Source organism: Equus quagga, chromosome 4 (genome assembly GCF_021613505.1).
Source record: "Equus quagga isolate Etosha38 chromosome 4, UCLA_HA_Equagga_1.0, whole genome shotgun sequence".
NCBI classification, from domain to species: domain Eukaryota; kingdom Metazoa; phylum Chordata; class Mammalia; order Perissodactyla; family Equidae; genus Equus; species Equus quagga.
Genome location: NC_060270.1, coordinates 6,091,129 through 6,098,763, shown reverse-complemented (window position 1 = coordinate 6,098,763; position 7,635 = coordinate 6,091,129).

Sequence of the window (7,635 nt, the reverse complement as noted above, 5' to 3'; positions counted from 1 at the left end):
GGCCACCGTTTTGCTGTGTGCTCACATGACCCCGTTTTTGTGTGTGTGTGGACAAAGAGAGAGAACACTCTGGTGTCTCATTTTGTAAAGACGACGATCCTATCCAGTCAGGGCCTCACCCTATGGCCTCCATTAACTCACAGTCCTCACCCCCAGATAAAGCCACACTGGGGGTTAGGGACTCAGCATGTGAATGGGGGAGGGGGACGGTACACAGACATTCGGTCCATAACAACTACAACTAAACAAGTGAAGGAATGTGTTACAATGCTGCATCAAATAGAGAATATCAATAAAGAGATGGAAAGTAAAAAAAGAACCAAATGGAAATTAATGAAATGAAAAGTAAAATAAGTAAAAGAAAAATGAGTTGGAAAGTAAAATAAAAAATTCCCTAGAGAGGTTAAACAATAGATTTGAACTGGCAAAAGAAAAAATAAGTGAATGTCAAGATAGACTGACAGATTATGCAAACCAAAGAACAGAGGGAACCGAATGAAGAAAAATGAAGAAAGCCTCAGAAAAATGTGGGACACGATTAAATGCACCAATATGTACATAAGGGGAGTAACAGAAGGAGACGAGAAAGAGAAAGGAGCAGAAAAAAAAATGGGCGAAAAATGGTTGAAAACTTCCAAAATTTATTGATAAACAATAACCTACACATCCAGGAAGTTTAATGAACTCAAATTAGGAGAAACACAAAGAGACCCACAAGCAGACTCATCATAGTGAAAATGCTGAAAGTCAAAGACAAGGAGAAAATGGTAAAACCAGTAAGAGAAAAACAAGTCTTTACTTACAAGGGAGCCCCAGTAAGATTAACAGATGACTTCTCAGCAGAAACAATGGAGGGCGTAAAGCAGCAGGATAACATATTCAAAGTGCTTAAACAAATAAACTTACACCAAGAACCCTATATGCAGTAAAACGATCTTTCAAAAGTGAGGTGAAATAAAGACCTTATCAGATAAACACAGAGAATTTGTTGCTAGTAGACCTGCCTTGCAACAAATACTAAAGGAAACTTTTTAGGCTAAAAACAATTGAATTCTGATGGTAATTCAAATTTACATAAAAGAACAGAGAGCTCCAGTAAAGGCAGGTATAAAATTACGACAGGTTATATGCATAATTATTCTCTTAATTGATTTAACAAGCAATTGTGTAAAATAATATGTATTTAATGTATTATTGAGCCAAGAACATATGGAAACATAATATATGTCTAATATTTATGCAAATAATAGCACAAAGAAGTGGGTTGGAGCACAGCTGAATTGGGCTAAGGAAATGGCTACAGTAGTAAAGTAATAATTATAAAAATTTTTTATTGAGTTGTAACGTTAATAGATGTAACAGGTATAACAATAATACCACAAAAAGAGGAAACAGGGAAGAAAGCTATATAGGAATAACCTTTCTATATATAACAAATTACACCAACATAAACCTGAAACTGATTCTGGTAAGTTAAAATGTATATGGTAAACCCTAGGGGCTGGCCCCGTGGCTGAGTGGTTAAGTTCGCGTGCTCCGCTGCAGGTGGCCCAGTGTTTCACTGGTTCGAATCCTGGGCGCGGACATGGCACTGCTCATCAAACCACGCTGAGGCAGCGTCCCACATGCCGCAAGTAGAAGGACCCACAATGAAGAATATACAACTATGTACCAGAGGGGCTTTGGGGAGAAAAAGGAAAAAAAAAAATAAAATCTTAAAAAAAAAAAAATGTATATGGTAAACCCTAGAGCAATCACTAGCCAGCCCTGGTGGTCTAGTGGTTAAGACTTGGTGCTCTCACCTCTCTGGCCTGGGTTCGTTTCCCAGTCAGGGATCCACACCACCTGTTTTTGACTGCCATACTATGGCAGCTGCATGTTGCTGTGATGCTGAAAGCTATGCCACCAGTATTTCAAATATCAGCAGGTCACCCAGGATGGACAGGTTTCAGCAGAGCTTCCAGACTCAGACCGACTAGGACGAAGGACCTGGCCACCCATTTCCAAAAAATTTGGCCATGAGAACCTTATGAGTAACAACAGGCAGGGTTCAACTCTGCTGTACACAGGGTCACTAGGAGCTGGACTCGACCCCATGGCACTAACAAAGCAATCACTAAAAAAACTCAAAATAGGGGCTGGCCCTGTGGCTGAGGGGTTAAAATTCCACAGGCTCTGCTTCAGCAGCCCAGGTTCACAGGTTTGGATCCCAGGCACGGACCTGCTCCACTCGTTAGCCAAGCTATGGAGGTGTCCCACATACAAAGTAGAGAAAGATCGGCACAGAAGTTAGCTCAGGGCTGATCTTCCTCAAGCAACAAAAAACAAAAAAACAAAAAAACAGAGGAAGATTGGCAACAGATGTTAGCTCAGTGCAAATCTTCCTCACCAAAAAAAACAACATCTCAAAATATAGTGAAAAAAATCATTAAAGAAATTAAAATACATTAAAAAATATTCACTCAATACAAAAGAAAGCAGTAAAAGGAATAGAGGAACAAAAAAAATATGAGACAAAAAAGTAAAATGGCCTACAAAAATACTATATCAATAAAATGTTAAATGTGAATGGATTAAACAATCAAATCAAAACACAGAGATTGTCAGACTGGATTGAAAAAATAAAACCACGATCCAACTATATGCTGTCTACAGGAGACACACTTTAGATTGAGATAAACTAGATTAAAAGTAAAAGGATGGAACAAGATGAATCATGCAAACAGCAACCCCAAGAAATCTGGAGTGCTACACTAATACCAGACAATATCGACTTTAAGACAAAAAAATACTCCTGGAGACAACAGGGCTTTGGGCTTAATTTGCTGCCTCTTGCTGACTGATGCCATGCAGGTAAGGCTTATTGATTTCCCACTTCTCTTCTATGTCTGGGCCTGAAGCTGTATGCTTCTCTCTAAAGAGGCTCAGCTTTAGCAGCGTTCCACAAGTTTGGATACGGTGTTCTTTCACTATTATTTGAGTCAAAGTATTTTCTAATTTTCATTATAATTTCTTCCTTGACACTTCTTTACTTAGAAGAGTACTGCTCTATTTCTAAACATATGAATTCTTTTGTTATCTTTTTGTTAGCATTGATTTGTAACATAATTCTACTTTGGTCAGAAACATATTCTGTGTATTTCCTATCCTTTGAAATTTGCTGAGGGTTCTTTTATGGATGAGCACATGGTCAATTTTTGTAAATTTCTCATGCGAACTTAAGACTACTCTGCAGCTGTGGGGGCATTGTTTTAACATGTGTCAATTATTACTTTTGTTGTTCAAATATCCTGCACCCTTACTGATTTTTTTTTTTTTTTGGTCTGCTTGTTTTATCAGTTACTAAGAGTAGTTTGTTAAAATATCCCCATATGAATGTGGATTTATTGATTTCTCCTTTTAATTCTGGTAGTTTCTGCTTTACGCATCTGGAAGCTGTTATTAGGTGCATATAATACAGAATTATCATGTCTTTCTGGTGAATTGAGCCTTTTGTCATTATGAGAGGATAACATGACGTGCCCCTGGCAATGCTCCTGGCTTCACGTCTACTTTGACGGAAATTAAAATAGTTACATCAGCTTTTTTGGTATTCATGTTACATTTTACCATCCTTCTGCTTTTAACCTGTCCATATCCCTCTATTTGTCTGTCTCTTGCATACAGCATACAGCTGTCTCTTTTTTTAAATCCAGGTTGCCAATCTTTGTCTTTTCAGAATATTAGTCCACATAGGACATGACTACTGACATATTTGCATACAAATCTGCCACTTTACTAGGCCTTTTTTTGCCCTGCTTGTTCTATGTTTCTTTTTTTTTTCTTTCAAACATTCCCTTCCCCTCCTCCCACTAGCTTGTTAATTATATATTCTTTTAACTATTATTTTAGTAGTTAACCGAGACACTACATTAAAGTTCTTGGCACAGCGTCTTTGACTTCATGGGCATCCACTTCATGAGCTGTAGAGCCACGTAAGTTCAGATAAATATCAACCCCATTCAACAGAGGTGGAAACAGACAAAGACGTGAAATAGTTTAACTTCCACACCAGTGGTGGCCACCGTTACACCACCAGGCCTCACGGTGACCCCCTTCCCTCAAACATGCTAGTTCTCCTTGAAAATCTTTTATGGATTTTTTCATCATCTCCTACTTACCTAATTGGGGCTGGAGGTTTCTTTAACGTTAAAGGTTACGCTGTATATATATGTCAAATTTTTTTGCCTCTTCAGCATCTACCATTCTCCCAGGTACTTAGGTCCAGGCCCCTATTCATCTGGGATTTTTCCATTTCTTCCATCACGGACTGAGCCACTGAATTCCTTAGCAACGTCTCTGACGTTATTCCATCCCATCCGTGCTGATTACTGTCCACACAGACCTCCGAGCTTTTATAAGCTCCTGCGTGCAGCAGACTACCAGTATCTAGGTTTCCCAGCTTCTATGTGTGCCCTACTTTCCCTTCTGTCCTACACACATTATTCCAGATTAGTATTTGAAATTGCCCTTCATCTTGAAGCTGCCTGGTTTTCTAATGGCTCTACGTCTAGAACAAAGAAACTACCATAGGCATGAAAGTAACTTTGTATGTAAGATGCGGCTGTTATCATAATTCTTCTCCATTTTAGAATGGTGGCACTACCAGCACCTCTTATTTTATGAGTTGGGATGAAATAGCAGCCTCTTTTTTTTTTTTTTTTTGAGGAAGATTAGCCCTGAGCTAACTGCTGCCAATCCTCCTCTTTTTTCTGAAGAAAACTGGCCCTGAGCTAACATCCGTGCCCATCTTCCTCTACTTTATATGTGGGATGCCTGCCACAGCATGGCGTGCCAAGCGGTGCCATGTCCGCACCTGGGATCCAAACCGGCGAGCCCCGGGCCGCCGAAGCGGAATATGCGCTTAGCCATTGCACCACCGGGCTGGCCCCTTCGAATAGCAGCCTCTTAAATTACTCCTACCAGAGAAAGCAAGGCCTGTGGCAAGCCACACTCAAGATTCTCCATTTTCTTCCTTGGAACATCACATAGCCGATGACTACCACAAATGGGACAAGAATGACAAGAAATGCCTGTTTAGAATTGGCTGAGAAAGTGACATTTTCTTCTCAAAGTGGGCCTTTGAAAATCTAACTACACTTAAATCCTATTTTGCGAAATTTGCTGGTTCGGATATATATATAATTGTTTATACACAGATTAATGTCCACACACAGCATTACAATAGTGTTAATGTTAGAATATTTGGGGGGGGGGGGTTATATCCAACTATTCTATTTATGGTGAAGAGAAGTATCTTGTGAATCTCTGAGTCAGACCACTGCTCACACCTTGATTTTTTTTAGTAAATTTTATTTTCTTAAGAGCAGTTTTAAGTTCATGGCAAAATTGAATGGAAGAGTACAGACCGCCCCATACCCCGTTCCCACACACGATCCTCAACTGTATCGTTAGATTTGCTTTAATTATTTGCAAACATTTCAACATCTAAGAAGTACTTGCATTCTTTCAAGGTTACTTTCTTTGCATTACTTAAGTGTTCTGCTGCCTGTTTCGATCTCTTTTCCTCATTGCCAGGTATGATAAAATATATATTCTATTTTATAGAAACTTTGTTTTACTTTCAGTCATGGTTACATGGTTAAATTCAGTTTCTAGTGATCTATCCAAGTTTCATATGAGTTATGGAATTCTGCAAGCAGGAATAGAATAAGCAACGCCTGGCGTATGACTAGCAGGAGATCAGGACAATGTTAGATTCTGAGTGAAATTCATTTGTGGTGTATTTGGATGAGAAACCGGTCAGTAAATCAGAATCACAAGCATTCACGTTAACTGTTCTCACAGTAATTATAGCGGTCATCCCTGATAATTTACATAATACACAACAGTTTTTATTTTTTCTAACTATTAAGCCATGTGAATTCTGCAATGGATACTGCAGATAAAATGCTCCCCAAGAGGACTGACTCTTAGAAAAAAACAAAAAGATTTAGGATAAGAGCCCATTTGTATTAACATTAAAAAAAAAAAAGTAGGAATGAGTTCTCTGTTCACGTCCAATAATTAAGTGCCTGCCTACTGCACTGTGGCTCCAGGCTTTCGGTCTGAGAGTTCCCACGTTTCTGAAGCCCTAGCACAACAGCTAACCTAATTTGCCTTATTTAGAGATACTTGACTACCCATCCATTTCTCCAATTATCAAAGTAATGTAAGATCAGTGTTGAAATTTGAAAGGCATAGGAAAGTGAAAAGAAGTAAAAGCTAAAAACTAAAAAAAAACATTATTGCTAACCAACAACTGAGTCCCGTGGGGGTGAAAGGCTACACATCGCCACGAATGTTTCATGGGCAGTTCAGTCAGGGTTTATGTGATTTGTTGGCATCATGGTGACGGGCGGCTCAGTGTGCTGCTCTTCCCTGCAGCCGCTGCCCCTTCTCCTCGCCTGATTTGCAGCCCTGAGACCCCTCTAGATGTGAAGTCTCTCCGCGTTCACTTATTCCTGAAGCCCTAACTAAGGGCAGCAGTTATCTCCTGCAGTTGCTATTTCTGCTACACCTGAGAGTTCTCATGTTACAATTCTTTGTATTAAAGTTTTCCCTCATTGATACAATGCTGAAAAAGCCTTTGGTAAATGCAACACCTATTCCTGATATAAGCACTTGAGAAAAAATAGGAATTGGTGGCTATTTTTAACATGATAAAGTATGTTTACTTTTGTCCTAAAGCCAGCGTCTTATTTAATGGTAAAACACTGAAGGCATTTCCACTGAAAGCAAGAAGGCAAGGATGCTCATGATTTCCACTACTACTGAGCAGTGCAATTAGACAAGAAAAATGAATTAGAGGCACAAAAATTGGAAAGAAGTAAAACCATCTCTATTTGCAAATGATATGATGGTAAATCGGAAAAGTCTAGAGAATCAATGATAAAACTCAAACAATGAAAGAATTCAGTAAGATAGCAAGATACAGGATTAACATACAGAAATTAATTGACTTCATATCCTAAAACAATAACCAGCATATCATGATAGAGAAAACCCCATTTCAATAGCAATAAAGACGACCAAATTAGCAATAAGTTTAACAAGAATATGAAAAACTTATATGGGAAAAATTTTTCAACACTTCTGAAAGACACAAAAGCAGACTGCTCTCGATTAGGATGGCTTAATAAAAAGATTTCAGTTAACTAAAACTAGGTCCCGATCTAACAAATGCACAATATACCCTTGTGTTCATTCCTGATCAAGAAATCAATCAGGAATCTACTTAGACTTAAAACGGAAACAGTGCAAGAAAAGTACAGCTGAATTCATCTTCAACCTCGGCACAGGGAAACAGTACAAGCACCAGAAAATACAGCTGAATTCATCTTCAACCTCGGCACAGGGAAACAGTACAAGCACCAGAAAATACAGCTGAATTCATCTGTAACCTCGGCACAGGGAAACAGTGCAAGCACCAGAAAATACAGCTGAATTCATCTTCAACCTCGGCACAGGGAAACAGTACAAGCACCAGAAAAAACAGCTGAATTCATCTGTAACCTCGGCACAGGGAAACAGTACAAGCACCAGAAAATACAGCTGAATTCATCTTCAACCTCGGCACAGGGAAACAGTACAAGC